Source organism: Solanum stenotomum, chromosome 9 (assembly GCF_019186545.1).
Source record: "Solanum stenotomum isolate F172 chromosome 9, ASM1918654v1, whole genome shotgun sequence".
In the NCBI taxonomy this organism is placed as follows: Eukaryota; Viridiplantae; Streptophyta; class Magnoliopsida; order Solanales; family Solanaceae; genus Solanum; species Solanum stenotomum.
Window position 1 is genome coordinate 12,073,419 of NC_064290.1, and position 17,352 is coordinate 12,090,770.

Sequence of the window (17,352 nt, forward strand, 5' to 3'; positions counted from 1 at the left end):
GCACCATTTTTATGATGAGAAGTTGGATCTCATTTGAGACAAAGTGTTGAGAGGGAAAACCAAGGAGGTTGTCCTTGATTCTGATGATATCTTGAGGATTAGAGGCATGATTTTTGTGCCCAAGACGGACAAGTTGATTAGATTAATTCTTGAGGAGATCCATTGTTCACGATATCCCATTCATTCGGGAGCGGTAAAGATGTATCATGATCCGAGTCATAATTACTGGTGGTATGGTGAATGTAATTGTGTGATTAATTGATATTATATGAATTTGATAAACTGTAAAATCAAGTTTCCATGGGATCAATATCTAATTACTTCAAATCATTGTATTACTTGGAAACCGCGTACACTTGTATAGAGGTGTACATGACCGGGTTGGTTCGGGTTTTACAAATATTAAATCAAACCATTTGTGTAAAAATTTTAATTTATAAACCAAACCAAACTAATAAAATTCAGATTTTTTTTGGTTTTTCAACCTCGGGTTGGTTCGGGTTTTTCAAATACCAAATCAAATCATTGTGTCGAATTTTTAAATCAAACCAAACTAATAAACCTCGGTTTTTTTGGGTAAAGTTTGCATACAAACATATAATTAACTTGTGCTCCAAATATTTCTTTAGTCCAACCAAAATACAATTATCTAAGGTGTTTCTTAAGAAAATAACACAAAATAATAGATGAGTACTGATGACACTAAAATATTCAATAAAAAATAATAATGAAATCATCATATAAAATAAATATTGCAAAGTCATAATGAAAACGATCATAATTTAAAGGAACTAAATCATGCTAAAATAAGTTTAATAAGTACTAGTTACATTACTAAATATTTAAGGAAAATTAAAATTAGATTATGTATTTTAATTGTCTAAACCAATGTAAAACTAAAGAACAAATATTCTATATCATTGTCATTCTTAGTGTTGAATTGATTTTTTTTTGCATTAGTATTAATTTGATTTTAATTTAAGTTTTATTTTAATTATCAACATCTATGAACTATAATCTTTATTGGATCATTCCGAATTCTAAGTTTTAAACTTGAAATAATATATTAAAAGATAAAAACTATGAAATAGTACAAGAAATGTTTTAAAATTATATCAAAGTAAATATTTTTATGTATAAAATAAAATTTTAAAATTACATATATAATGTCGAGTTAGTTTGGTCTCGGGTTGGGTTTTTTAGTTAAAACCAAACCAACCCAAATATAATCGTATTTTTTTTCCAATATCAAATCAAGTCAAACTAAACCAATAATCGGGGTTTTTTTTTGCATGTGTTTTAGAAAAAATTACTATATACTTTGTTGTATGTTACTAATAACAGAAAACAAACTACACAAAGGACACTTTCACGAGAGGATATTCATCGGGATGCCTTTAATTTGAATGTTCACTTGGTTGGCACGACAATAGCTCGAATTTTCATATTTTCCTCTCCACCTGTTAATTATTAGATCAAATGCAAGATTAATGACTAATTAAATAAGAATATTGCAAAATCTATTGTTGGATAAAATGCAACTGATATATGACTTCATTTGTACCTGTATTCTTCTTCTTCTTTTATAGGAATTTGAAGTTCCAAGTCATGATCTTCAAATGGCTTGAAGATTAAGTCAAGTTGGTCATCATGCACTTTCTCAAGAGTTGAAGGGTTCCACTATGAATGAAAATAAATATTTTAATGAACACATTAACGTATCATTATTTAATATTGAGAAATATTATGTATTTAATACTTAAAGAAAAAAACTTAATACATAAACGTGCCTTTTAACATGACCTCATTTCATATCTATTCCCTTCAACTTTCGGTATGCACAAATATATACTTTAAGTTATATAAAATTGAACAAATAGACATATGCGTCCTACATGACAATTTAGTGTCATAGATAGTGTCCTACGAGACACATGTGTCTATTTGTTCAATTTTATACAAATTTAAATGCTTACTTGTCCACACTAGGGGCGGACCTACAGAGGGTCAAGTGAGTTCATATGAACNGTATATATATATATATTTGATCAGTTTTTAAAATTTTATATGTATATATTAACTTTTGAACCCACTAACACAAGTGTGATCCTTGGCAGAGTGGTGAAAAGGGTTCAATTTTCCCAGCCAGCCCAAGTTTGAATCCATGTTGCCACATTTTAGTTTTATTTTTTATATCTTGAACCCACTTTGTGAAAATTCTGGATCTGCCACTGATCCACACCCAAAATTGAAGGACATATATGTCAACTAACGCCAAATTAAATGACATGTATATATATTATGCAAAAAAAAAAAAAAAGGTGCATACCTTTGGAGACTTATCCTTGTTAATTACGCGAGCCCTTATGCCCTTAATAAATAAAAATAATCAACTAAATCTCTTTAGACTTAAAATGAAAAATATCAAGCTGTGTACCTCTTTCTACATATAAATAAAATACATAAGAATGTGTATACTAAAGAAGAATTTTAAACTTTACCTCATAGAAATCACCAGATATTATGGTTCGTTGTATATTCATTGAAATTCTGAATTTTCTTCTCAAATATTCAGATATAATTTGTGTTCTTCCTTCTCTTATCTAAAAAAAAAATTAGGAAGAAAATTTGATCTTTTTTCCTAGTAAAATATATATAATTTTGAGCGCTTGATAAAAGATTTATTACCGATCTTAATGTTATTTTTAGTGCTATTGGAGATGCTTTCTTTAGGCTTTTAAGTAGGGGTGTACAAAATCGAACCGAACCAAACTGCAAATCGAGTCAAACCGAGAAAAAAAACCTGACTAGTGGTTGGTTTGACTTGGTTTGGTATTGGAAAAAAAAACTTAACTATATTTGGGTTGGTTCGATTTTAACTTAAAAAAAATCAACCCGAGACCAAACCAACCCGACATTATATATATAATTTTAAAATTTTATTTTACACATAAAAATAGTTTCTTTGATATCATTTTAAAATATTTCTTATACTTTATCATAGTTTTTATCTTTAATATATTATTTTAAGTTTGAAACTTAGAATTCTGAATGGTTCAATAAAAATTATAGTCCACATATGTTGGTAATTATAATAAAGCTTAAATCAAAATCAAATTAATACTAATGCAAAAAGAAAATCAATTCAACACTAAAAATGATAATAATATTGAATATTTGTTCCTTGATTTTACATTGGTTTAGACAATTCAAATACATAATCTAATTTTAATTTCCTTTAATATTTAGTCATGTAACTAATACTTATTAAATTTATTTTAGCATGATTTAGTACTTTTAAATTATGATCATTTTCATTATGACTTGTTAATTTGTAATATTTGTTTCAGGCAATTTCATTATTATTATTTTTTTGTTGGATATTTTAGTGTCATTACTCATATCATATTTTGTGTTATTTTCTTAAGAAACACCTTAAATAGTTGTATTTTGGTAGGACTAAAGAAATATTTGAAGTACAAGTCAATTATATGTTTGTATGAATACTTTACCGAAAAAACCCGAAAATCCGAAAAACCCGAAAAAATCCGAAAAAAACCTAGGTTGAAAAACCCGAGTTTAATTGGTTTGGTTTGATTTATAGATTTAAAAATTTGACACAAATAATTTGATTTGATATTAGAAAAATTCGAATCAACCCGGTCATGTACACCCCTACTTTTAAGCACTGGCATAATCCAATCATTTTCTTTTAAATTTGCCTCAGCTTCCTGAAAAGTTAAGCATACAATTTTTTTTGAATATTTTAAACTTAGTATGCAATGATATGGGTACAAATAAATTAAATAAATTAGAGAAAAAGGAGTAGCTCCTAATACAAAAAGTAATTCTCACAAATGACTCAATAATTTCCTCCACGGAATCCTTGGAGAAACACTCATTGATTACTGACAACCTACACGTAAATTGGAAAAATAAAAATGTTACTCTTAATAATATTTCATTTCAAAGCAAAAGCTCAAAACAATAATTTAATTATAGGGCTAATCCATCGGTGGCCCCCTAAATTTGGCACCAACTTTTACTTGGACACTTTAACTAGGCTTTGTTCATTTTAAGCACCTCATGTCAAACCTCATTGTGTCATTTTGACACTTTTTATATTTTCAAAACCGCATTTTAAGTGCGTACATCCAGACGCCTCTTATGTGGAAAAATAAACGAATTGGCATGTGACACGTGAAAATTTTATTTTATTTTTAAAAATCTCAATTTTACTTTCTTTTTTTCTTTCTTCCAGATCCTAAACCCCATGCCCCCACCTCTTTTCTTCTTCTTCTTGCGCCTCTTTCCCCTTCATCTGTTCTTCTCCATCAAAAAGACAAGGACATAGGTTAATTTACAAAGTAAAATACGTTTTGGAGAATAAGGGAAATCATACCAAACCGAAAAGTTTTTATATGACATTTAAAAGAAGATGATTTCTTGTGCTACTACGATTGGGATTTACAATGAAGGATATGTAAAATAAATTTCTTTTTTTTTCATTGGAGGTTGTTCTTTATTTCTTTTTTATTCCTTGAAATCAATTTAATTTTCAATGGAGAAGGTAAGAATGTAAATCAGTTTTTCCATTTGAAAGAAGTTGATTTCTTTTTTTGTTCCCTTGAAATCGATTTTGTTTTTGAATATGAATCAAGATGCAAATTCGATTTTCAAAGAAGATGGAAGAATCAAAGAGTGTAACCTAGTAAAATATTGTAGATTTTTTTAAAAAAGTTGTGTGGTGATGGAGGATGGTAGAAGATGGAAGGGAGAAAGCAAGGAAGAAGAAGGAGAAGAAAATATTTACAAAAAAAGTCTCTGACGCACTCAAAATTCGTGTAGCACACGTACTATGCTTAGTCAGCAAAAAATATCAAAATGACACAACGAGACGCGACATGAAGTGTTTAAAATAAAAATCCTTCAGTTGAGGTGTCTAAGTGAAAGATTGTGCCAAATTTAGAGCGCCACCGATGGGTTAGCCCTTATTTATATGATACATGACTTGTTCAAGATACTTCTTTCATCAATTGTAATATTTGTGGAAAATTCATTGATGACACTTCTAACAGTATCCTCATCACCACTTTTTAAGCTTAGCAAACGCTTCTCTAGATGAAATAATTTCTGACATTTGAAAAAAAAGAATTATAAGCAAAAGAGATATTTCATGACAATAATTTATTGAAGTGGCAATATCATATTTAGCAGCAATTCATGAGTCATTGTATCTAGAGTTGCTAAAATCTTTAGCGACATTTATATACTTATATTATATTAGTGTCGCTAAATATAAAAATTCATTATTTGTTGTAGTGTACGGTGAATTTCTAAAGAAAAGAAAAAGTTTAGAGATGAAGCTTGTACTGACTTGTGAAGGAACAAAATGAGTGGCTAGTCCAGCAGCAAGCACTTCTTTACCCCCTTAGTTTTTCTCCTGTTAACCACGAGTATTCCCCTATATACATACATACATACATGTAATTAATTAACATATTTTGGAGAGGTTCTATTTCACATGTATCATATTATTTGGTATAAATATACGAGGTAGGAGTCAAGTCTAACCTTCACCACAAAGGTGACTTTAGATTTAAAAAAAATAACATTCTCCTTCATCTAGCGCTTATTACCAAGTCGACCTGAAAGACGTGGAAGCATGTATGAGAAGCCGTGCAGTCTGGATGAAACCCTATATTTGTTTCAGGAGTGGAACTAATAAACTGCAAAGTTCAATCAACAGTACAAAAAAGTTAGATGGCTTGAAATAGTACTCGTAAGTATCGACTTAATTTGTGTAATTTATAAGATAATTATACGTAAATCTCTTTTTGATACATATTAATTGGTACTGACCGCTTTCTCAGTGACCACAAAGAATTTCATTGGAACCATCAAGGATGCACCCCCACCCACTGTACAAGAGCAATATGCATGTGGTTTCTTGTAAGTATGAATGTGGTAGCAATGCCAATACATTCTATAAACACCTTCAAGGCAAGAATCCCCTTCAAATAATATACATGTATACTCATGAGTTTAAGTGGACATATAGCAATTAATTAATAATTCAATAATTCTAACATATAATGAAAAAAATAAAGGGAAAATTTAGAACTAGTTACTAGTGTTTCGTCCCTCATAGAACATATGCAAATCCCCACCAGCAGAAAAAGTGCGACCAGTTCCCTATATATTTGCAAATGAATGAGAATTAAATTTGGAAATTTAACAATTAACGGTAACTGATAAGCCAAAACAAAAGGCATAATACATAAAAATTAAGGTAACTAGGCAAAAACAAAAAGGTATAATACATAAAATTAATGTTGGAGACACATACGTATGCACAAACAAACATTTAAATTTGTATATAGTTGAACAAGTCGACACATACATCCTAAATGACAATTTGCATTCTACATGGTGTTCTACGTGTATTATGCCACCCAAGACTTGTGCATTCTAAAAATGAAGGACATAGATGCCAGCTAATACCAAATGAAAAAGTACATTTATGTATGTATCATGTTATAGCAAAATAGATATATAGTTCTTAATTAGTCGTTACCTTGATAATTACAAAATCAGCATTATCATCTTTCTCAAAGTTCTGCCCTAGCGTTAATGCCTACAATATAAAGTAAATTTTATAATTAAGTGAACATGCAATAGCCATTTAATAACTATACATATATTTTTATCATAATGTATAAATATATATACCACTTCGCGTGATAAATAATTTAAATGGTTAGGCCGATTCAATGTGAGCATTCTGGCGCGACCGATTTCCTCAGGGACAACAACCTAATGAGAACCAAAAAATATATTAAGTTACAATTATCAGACCGAAGATCGATACATATATTATAACGAAGAATATTTCTGACATTAATAAGATGTTTTATTAACGTTGAATTTTAAACTTGAAATTACCTCTCTATTTTGTCGCAGTACTTGTTGAGGCATTGGAAACATTGTGCTGCTACTGGGAATAGATATTATTGTCATAGCAGGACTAGAGAAAACGAACAAGTAATTAATAATTCTAATTAAAATTCGCGGTAACAAATAATTGAGTGATTAATTTCTCAAAATTTATTTCTGATAGTGTGGAAGATATGAAATAATAAGTTGTTGCTCTAAACTTGGTTTCTATAAATTTGTGTATGGGAAAGGGACTTTATATATTGTTACACGTGAACAATTGTTAATAAAAATATATTCTCCCTCACTTTCTCTCTAATGTGACAGAATCATTGTAATAGTATTAAACTTAATGAGATCTATTAATTTAACTCCAGCTTCATTATAATTATTGAAAAAAAATTAGGTATAGAATCCTTGATAAGTTAATGATCTCAAATGTCAACTAAACGTGAATGCAACAAATGATCAAATCCTATTAAAAAATAGAGAGAAAAATTGTTGGCTAAAGTGATTGGGAATGAAAAGGCAGGGATGGGGTGTTCGGGGGTGGGATGGTCAAGAGGTGGGGATTGAGAGAAGGAGAAAATGAATTTGAAATATGACTTATAAACCTGTTGGATGAAATTGTGGAGGGAGATGAGCGAGATTCGTATGTATTCCAGATACATGCGAATCACATTTGAATTCATACCTCATTTTAAGAATTGGATTTTTGAGTTGAGTTGATCCATTTTACAAAATGTATGATTTGGGTGTTGTTAATTCTGGAATCTTATTATAATTGTGTGATTGTATTAGATTGTTTGGCTTTAGAAATTGTTCAGAAAGGGAAGACTCAAGTCTTGGATTGACTTTTGATTGAATTTGAAGCAAGTGATCTTCTAAACCTTGTAAAATTTGTAGAATCTTGTATTTCCATTCATTGTGTGTGTTGGGGAGTAATGAAAATGAGGGGATGAGTTCAATTATTCCCCTTGATTAATCTTAATGAATGAAAATAGGATTATTAAAAAAGGCAACATGTTGATTATAATGCTTTGCAAATTGCCTTGTTATGGACCTGCCACGATCCAAAAATGGACGTGATGACACTTGTCTTTTCCCACCAAGACAAGTCAGCCTCAACCCAACGAAAACGAAAGAAAAGCGGAAATATAAAGCAAGAACAAGACAAAAATGGAAAATTTATTTATTCTAAACAATACCCCAAAACTTGATTGTCATGTCTAAAAACCACTAATAAAAATACAGAATTTGAAAGATAAATACACTAATAACTTAAAAAAAATATCATTAAAATATTGCTGATAATTAAAATAGTCCTTCCTCAATCTATTAAATTTCTTAACGTGTGTTGCTGCACCAATTTTGGATAAAATAAGGTATGTTTGAGGCAATTAACAATTTCGATTCATATCTCCTCAAGTTTGAAGAAATCTTAGCTAATTTCCAATGAAAGGGATTTAATCACTATTTACCAATTCAACACCTTTTCTTCATTCAAGAATAACGTGGCACATTTTTTTTGTTTTTAAAATAAATTTGTGTATTTAAATAGATTGTCCAAGAATATTTATATATTATCTAGTGAAAACACTATAGGGAAGGGATCGGGTGGGGAGTGGGATGGTCAAGAGGTAAAATGTCACTTATGAAACTTGTTTTATCTATTTTCCTCTTTTTAAGAAATTCAAGCCAATTGTCATTTATATAATTAATGTGGGGTGTTTAATGTCATCATGGCCAAGCCACCTTAGGCAAAGGATGATCTGGTGCACACTCTTCGCCAAAAAATTATATGAGGTAAAAGATTAAATGTTAATTATCATAAATGTACATTTTATTTTGCACATCATTCATTAAATTAATAACTCCGCCCGTGAATGACAAATAATGTGTGATAAGTCACATCATATTTGGTCTGCAAAATATACAAATTCTGTTTTTTTAGTTAAGCAGTGATTAGTTGAATGTTTTTAAGTGTAAATAAATATCATCAAGATATTGCTGATTACACTAGTCCTCCAAACTATTAAATTTCTCAAGGTGCGTTGCTAGACTAATTAGGAAAAATAGCTTTCCTACTTATATGTCCATATATGAAACTAACTTTTGAATAAAATAAGGTATGTTGAGGCTATTAATTAACAATTTTGATTGGCTTCATGTAACACCTCACAACTCTACTCTTAGAATGTGAATCGTTCATTGTAAGTATATGCGTTTGAATTGCGTGATGTCCTACTTTCTGATGTGTTTTAAGGTCCTTTACCAAGTGTAGCGAGGGTACCGAAAGTGATTTAGGGTCATAAGGAACCTCTAAGACCAAGTAAGTTTAAAACCTTCCTACCACCTAAGTTTTTACAATAGTTCATGCAAGGGCCAACTTCAAACGACCATATCTCTTAGCATATCATGAATTAGGTAGCCCATGACCTATCAAACTAAAGGTCTATGACTTTTCTTTCCAATGCCACCAAGTTTGCATCAATTAGAGTTTGGGGGTAAAAAGTTATGCCCACTTTCTTGCCGCACGCCGGCTGCGCGTACGAGGCATTTTTCGCGCGCTAGCGTACTGAGGCAGCAACTACTGCCTTCCTGCGTGGTTGCGGGCCTCTGGGTCTTTTAATAACCTTCAAAGACTTAGTTTACTTCCTTAGTTCAAGAATTTACCCTAAAAAGAGAAGTTTTCAAGAAACTAACTTCCTCCAAGAGGTTCATTCATCATTCAAGGTAAGATTTGACCATAGAACTTAATAATTTCTTCATCTTAACACAAATTAATATCTCCTACTCATGAAATTCATAGATTTTCAAGAAAGCTCCTCATAACTCATCTCCAAGGTTCAAGAAAGATTTTGTGGTTCTCCTTCTTCAAAGATCACACTTTTGTAATCAGAGCGATTAAGGTATTTAGGACTCTAATGAGGAATTCCTTTCATTCTCATAGCTAAGATTTCTAAAATTTTAAGAATTCAATTCTATGGTTAGGGTTTTGCCCACTTTCATTCACCATTTTTATGATTCAATTGCATGATTTCTTGAACTTACTCATGATTATGGATTTTGACTGCTGTGTTTCTTTTTATGTTGAACAAGATTTTTTCATTGTCATTCTTATTAGTTCTTGACATGATTTTGTCCATGATTCTTGAAGCTTATTTATTAAAGCATGATTTTAGACTCTTTATATTATTATGAAAGCTCTTTTGAGAATCTACAAGGTATACATATTCTAGAAAATTTTTCTCATGATTCGAAAGATATGTTTTAGAAAGAGATTTCAACATATGATTTTAAAAAGAAAGATTTGAGCTCCGTCTCACAGATTTGAGCATAGTCTCACATCCATATATGTTTTAGAAAAATATTTTTGAGCAAGACTCATTATAAGCTTCTAGATAAGCTAATCGATATGTTATGAATTATATAGATAATATGTTTTGGGAGTAATATTTAACATCGAGTGAATGAGTTCTAGATAGCTCAAAATTTCAAACTATGTGACACTATAGGATTATGTTTCACCGCTTTGGCGATTGACCATTTTACCCTGGGAGACTTAGATTAGTGGATCCACATTAGATAGACATGTTTTATATACTGACAAGGTATATGGCAACCCTCTCCCATTGGGATTGTAAGTTGGTGCATCATGAGTTCACGCGATGTATGTCGGTTAAGAGAAACTCCCACTTAAAAGATTTACTTCATTTATTTTATGTCTTCTTGATAGTATCATTATAAGATTTTAAGATAGCATGATATTTAGATATGCATCCTTTTAGACATAATTTCAGAAAATATGGTCTCAAATATATATTTTTGTTTTTGTAATTTTATGTCATATGTCACAGTTTTGACTCACAGTTCTTTAGTTATTGGTTGTGTATATACAACTCATGCTCAGATTTATAGTTCTTTCAGTTTCTTGTATAATTGTTGATCTCAGTCCTTACCCTGCATACCAATACATTCCACGTATATATTGACGCTACTTTGCGCTACATCGTTTTTATAATGTAGATTTCAACACCTAATTCAGATTTACGGGAAGACGTTACACTAATTAAGTTTCTCTACTTTCAGCATCGTGGTGAGTCATCCTCGCATTCAGAGGACTTCAGTTATGAGTCACTATAGTTTATTCACTTTAATTGTGTTAGTTTTCAGGCAGTCTGGGGTCTTGTCCCGGCACATCGTTTTATTCAATTTAATTAGAAACTTTCAGACATTAGTATTCAATTGTAATAGACTTATTCTTGAACTTAATTTTAGTTATGCTTTCAGGTTATAACTTCCGTTTCAATTTTCATATGATATGATACGCCCAGGTTTAACTTGGGATCACTTGTGGTTTCAAGTACTGTGTCTCGGCTAGGGTTCAGACATGGGTCATTACACTTGACATTGTTTCAAGAATTATGCATCCACCTTTGACCTTCCATATTTCTGAATTATCGTAAATGGTACCTCAATACTCTCTGTTGTATTTCTAGGACACTGATGTCCTTACCGTCCACGTTTTGAGGTGTATATACCCTTTCAACTAATGGTGCACACGTGTCTCAATCTTAAATACATATTCAATATTTATTTAATTAATTCTATCCATAATTAAAAGACCCACCCGGATCAATTAAAATACCCACTCAAATAAAAATCTTTCGATTTTTACTTTTTTCATCTTTTGTTAGACGTTTGTAGCTAGTGCCGGCAAAATAAGCTCATATTTTTGTAACCAGCCCAACCCGTCCATATTTTAATGGGTTGGGTGAGTGATTTTTTACATGGGTAAAATATGGGTTGATACCCATATTCAACCCATAAAAATATGGGTAAAATATGGATTAGTCAAATGGGTTAAGCTTCTAACTTTTATTCACTCACAATTCATGATATCACTAAAAATAGTGTAACATCTCTTCCTTTTTATGTTATTATATAGAACTAATATAATTGAAAAGGTGAAGTCTTTGACCCTCCAAATATATATATTTTAAATGTACATTTCTTTTGTTAATTATAATTATATTTTTTTTATTTGTTTAATTTTATATTGGATAATAAATAATAGTGTACAATAAGCAAATCATGTATTAGTATTGAACATTGCTTAAAGTGCATTAATCATGTTTTAGTCCTAAAATGCAAATATTCATTTACTTTGAAATTAAAAATATTTTCATCTAGTTATTACATAAATTTATTTTATATTGAAAAGTTATAGGATGTTTTTTTTATGATACAATAAAACTAAATGAAGCATTTTCAACATTTTTCATCTAAAAAAAGACTAAAATATTTTCTCCATATTGAATTCTTAAGTAAAGTACTATTTATTCATGAAAATATGAGTAAATATGGGTAAACTAGTATTTTAGCCAACCCATTTATTACCCAATCAATTTTTACCCATATCAAATATGAGCGGGTTGAATTATGTATAACTTACATAAATACCATAGTGTAAAATCTAAATTACCTTCTAGCCCTATTATTTTTGTAATTACATAAATTCATATTTTTTAGGCATTTCGGATACATAATTAAGAATCCGGATACATTATTGTTGATACATTATGTATCAATCTGTTGCACTTATTAAGGAAAAAAAAAAGCTGAAAAATCAAATTAAGAGCTCATAGTATCCATTTGTTGCACTAATTAAGGGAAAAAAAGAGCTGAAAATCAAATTAAGATCCCATAAATTATGTTATTCCATTCCAAATTATTGTCAAGAATTCAAAATTCTATAGTGTAACAAACCAAAAAATTCAAAAATTAAATTTCTTCTTCTTGTTCTCTGTTTCATAAAAACTTTTGTCTAAATTTTGGATAAGCGAGGTGAGTTATGAAGGATACAAAAGTGATGGAATTGTTGTTGGACAAACGATTACTTTTGTGAATCTTCAAGTTCATCGAATATCCTTTCGATTTTGATTCAAGATTGTCGAAAATTTTGACATTCAAAATTCTTCTCCAGTTCATTGAAGATCCTTTCCGTTTTGATTCAAAATTGTTGCAAATTTTGAGTTTCAAAATTATTCTCCTAGTACATTGAAGATTCTTTCAATTTTGATTCAAAATTATCGAAAATTTTGAGAAGATACATCATGAAGATCCTTTCAATTTAAATTGATAAGTGTTGTATTTCTACTAGATACATTAAATAAGAAAGTATTGTCCATTAGATTTTAGGTTTGAGATCGATACATTAGTATTTGGTAATTATTGTGTATCAGATACATTTAGTATAAATTTGAATTTACGTATCATAACTAAAAAATTAGTGCATGATACATTATTATTTATGTATCTTATTTTGTTTGAGATCATGAAGATCCTTTCACTTTAAATTGATAAGTGTTGTATTTCTACTAGATACATTAAATAAGAAAATGTTGCCCATAAGATTTTAAGTTTGAGATTGATACATTATTGTTTGGTAATTGTTATGTATCAGATATATTTCGTATAAATTTGAATTTACGTATCATAACTAAAAAAATAGTGTATGATACATTATTATTTATGTATCTTATTTTGTTTGAGAAATACTATATTTTAAAATTAAAAAAAATACATTATACATGTAATTGTTTCAAATAAGCTTCTTTTTTTGTGTGTGATAAATAACACAAAGTTTATATATCAAGTACATTTCTATTGAACATGAAGCACTAATCAAAGATTCAACAACATTAGAGTTATGTATCAATACCTTACATATGAACATTATACATTGCATAAAACAAATGTTATTGTAGCAGTGATGTATTAGATCAATGATAACACTAACAAAGACTAATTTCAGACTCAAAATAAACGAGATACATTAAAAATCTGTATCCTTGATAGTGATGGCCGTGCTATGGTAGATCCAACTTTTTTCTTCTTTTNACATTGCATAAAACAAATGTTATTGTAGCAGTGATGTATTAGATCAATGATAACACTAACAAAGACAAATTTCAGACTCAAAATAAACGAGATACATTAAAAATATGTATCCTTGATAGTGATGGCCGTGCTATGGTAGATCCAACTTTTTTCTTCTTTTTTTGGACGTTTTTCAATAGTAGAAACATTAAAAGAAAATAAATATTTTTCAAGAAAAATTTTCAACAACAATATGATTAACTAAAATTGCAAAGGTTCAATAAGATTTCAATGAGGGCAGGGGGCGGAGGTAATTTTATTATTATTTTTTAAGATGAAAAAATCAAAAAATAATAATAAAAGAAATCGAAAATTGAAGTAATGGAAAGAAATCTACCTCTTGAATAATTTGAAATCATTAATTGGAAATAGAAAAGATTTGAAATTCAAAAATAGATTAATTGATAAACTTGAGAGAGATCTTCTGAAAATTAAAATGAATTTGAAATTTGTAACTACTAAAGAAGTGGAGAGAATTTAGGGATAAAACGGAAGAGTGAAATGGGGAGTGGAAAACGTAGGTGTAGGCTGAAAATAGGAGTGAAATATTTATGTATCTGAAAGATTTTATGAATTGGGAGAATTAAGGGATTTTTGAATTTTTTAATAAAGGTAGGAATAAATGGATATTAAGGTAAGTAAATGTGTGTATATAAGTAATTTTCCCTTGAATTATTACCCATTTTCAACCCACCCAAATTTGACCCAACTCGCCCATTTGCCACCACTATTTGTAGCATATAACTATCTTTTGAAAGTTGCTATGAACATGAGAGGCTAATACCCTTGTTTTGGAGTTATGATAATTGCATGAATGTTGTTGTATGAATTTGATGACTTGTTTGGGTACATATTGTTGTACTATGGCTTATATGGTTGTTTACTTAGGCTGTGTTTGGTATGAAGGAAAATGTTTTCCTAGAAAATGTTTTCTTGGAAAATAAATTGATTTTTGACTTANTCAATACATATATTAATTATATTGAAGAATATTATTTCTGACATTAATAACATGTTTTAGTAACGTTGAAATTACCTCTCTATTTTGTCTCAATACTTGTTGAGGCATTGGAAACATTGTGGTGCTACTGGGAATAGATATTATTGCCATAGCAATACGTAACTTGAAGTAGTACTGGAGAAATTAAAAAGGAACACCTAGCTTGATCAAGTATTAATGGAGATGCATAAGAAATTAAAGGACTTTATATATTAAATTTTACACGCTCTAACCATGATTAATTAAAATATTCTCCCTTTCTGTTCTCTCTCTAATCTGAAAGAATCATTGTAATAGTATTAAACGTGATGAATCTATTAATTTAATACTCCAGCTTAATTATAATAATTGAAAAAAATCAGCTATAGAATCTTGATTAGTTAATGATTAAAAATGTGAACGAAATTTGATGTGAATGGAACGAGTGATTAAAAAATAATGAGAAAAAAGTTGGCTCTAAGCTGGCTAAAAGAATTTAGGGTGTGTTTGTATAAACGAAATGTTTTCCTAAAAAATGTGTAGCATGTCACATCATATTTGGGGTGCAAAACATACAAATTCTATTTTTTTCTTTTTGAGTTAATCAGTGATTAGTTGGATATTTTTAAGTGTAAATAAATATCATCAAGATATTGCTGATAGTTAAAATAGTCCTTCATCAAACTATTAAATTTATCAACGTGCGTTGTTGCACTCATTATTAGGAAAAATAGCTTTCCTTACTTATGTGTCCATATATAAAACTAACTTTTGGATAAATTTATAAGGCAATTAATAATTTCAATTGGCCTGACAAAATCTCAGCTAATTTCCAATGAAGTGACCATCCACCATAGTACTAAATACTAATCAAAGGAATTTAAATATCACTAAACACCAATTCAACACTTTTTCTTCATTAAAGAATGTTGTGGCAATTTTTGTGTATTTAAATAGATTTTCCAATTAAGTACAGCTCATTGGATCCGTTATAATTATTTTATAACTAAAAAGAAAAAAGAGTTGAGGGATCCTTACAACTCCATGTCCCCTTAGAATTAGGGGTGTACAAAACCGAACCAAAAACCGAATCAAACAGCAAATCGAGTCAACCCGGAAAAAAAACCCGACTAGTGGTTTGGTTTGACTTGGTCTGGTTTTGAAAATAAAAACCCGACTATATTTGGGTTGGTTTGGTTTTAACTAAAAAAACCAACTCCAGACCAAACCAACCTGACATTATATATATAATTTTAAAATTTTATTTTATACATAAAAATATTTACTTTGATATAATTTTAAAATATTTCTTATACTTTTTCATAGTTTTTATCTTTTAATATATTATTTCAAGTTTGAAACTTAGAATTATGAATGGGACAATAAAGATTATAGTCCACAGATGTTGGTAATTATAATAAAGCTTAAATCAAAATCAAATTAATACTAATGCAAAAAGAAAATCAATTCAACACTAAGAATGACAATAATATTGAATATTTGTTCTTTAGTTTTACATTGGTTTAAATACATAATCTAATTTTAATTTTCTTTAATATTTAGTCATGTAACTAATACTTATTAAACTTAATTTTACCATGATTTAGTACTTTTAAATTATGATCATTTTCATTATGACTTGTTAATTTGCAATATTTGTTTTACGCGATTTCATTATTATTATTTTTGTTGGATATTTTAGTGTCATTAATCATATCATATTTGTTATATTTTAAAAAAACATCTTAGATAGTTGTATTTTGGTAGGACTAAAAAAATATTTGAAGTACTAGTAAATTATATGTTTTATGAATATTTACCGGAAAAACCCGAAACAACCCGAAAAACCCTAAAAAATCCGAAAAAACCCGAGGTTGAAAAACCCGAGTTTTATTGGTTTGGTTTATAAATTTTAAAATCCGACACAAATGGTTTGGTTTGATATTTGAAAAACACAAATGATGCACGTTCAACAACCTCTTGCTATTGTACTTCAATCTCAAATTAATTGGGATCAACTATTAGGGATGCCAATGGGACGAGACTTAAGGTCAGGTCGATGTGAGTTTAGAAAATTCTGATCGAACATAGAGACGAATCCTAAGTCGGGGTTGTGATGCGCTCTACTTGAACATTTAAGGTGCATATGGTTCACAACACCTCATTTGTTATCACTTAATGAAAATCTTAATCTTAATTTATTTTTTTTGGGTGCGTGGGTGGGGGTTGAAATTGGCTATATTTTATGTTCAATGCCGATATGAATGTGTTAGTTCATTTAAAGATTAAGATTCATCTCTATCGTAAGGGGTTAAAGTCAAATTATTATGTGTGGACCAATCATAGAGAGATCGATGATATATTTGGTACATTTGAATACATCGTTGCTGGTAAAAGTAGTGGGTCACAGGAAAATAGTGTTCAATATGATATACTACAATAAAAATAACTTTTAGCAGCAATAAATAGACACATTAATAAAGAGTGCTAAC

The 17,352-nt window shown here is 29.5% G+C and overlaps 1 pseudogene; it reads right to left on the reverse strand.

Moving 5' to 3' along the window:
- Positions 1 to 1,369: 1,369 nt before the first annotated feature.
- Positions 1,370 to 7,020, reverse strand: LOC125877283 (3-hydroxyisobutyryl-CoA hydrolase-like protein 5; annotated as a pseudogene).
- Positions 7,021 to 17,352: the final 10,332 nt, after the last annotated feature.